Below are 317 nucleotides of genomic sequence, written 5' to 3' on the forward strand. Positions count from 1 at the left end.
TCCGGCGCCGGGGCCGGGCGTCCGCGGGGGTCGCACGCACCGGGCGCCGGGCCGGAGCAACCGGGAGGCTGGGAGCGCCGGCGCAGCGGCGGGGCCGCGGGCGAGCCCGGCCCCGGCGGCGACAGCGGCGGCCCGACTCGCTCTGAGCGCGCGCGCACGCTCCCGGGCTTTAAGTGCGGCCCCCGCAGCGCCCCCCGCGGCCGCCGCCCGCAGCGCACGGCGCCCTGGACCCGCCCGCCCGCCCCCCACCAGCTCCGGGCCGACTCTGCCCGGGAGCCCCCGGGGGCGGGGGTGGGGGTCTGCCAAATGGGGACGTG

Source organism: Mirounga angustirostris, unplaced genomic scaffold (assembly GCF_029215605.1).
Source record: "Mirounga angustirostris isolate CCGP_5_RB_7025 unplaced genomic scaffold, mMirAng1.0.hap1 SCAF_7, whole genome shotgun sequence".
Lineage (NCBI taxonomy): Eukaryota > Metazoa > Chordata > Mammalia > Carnivora > Phocidae > Mirounga > Mirounga angustirostris.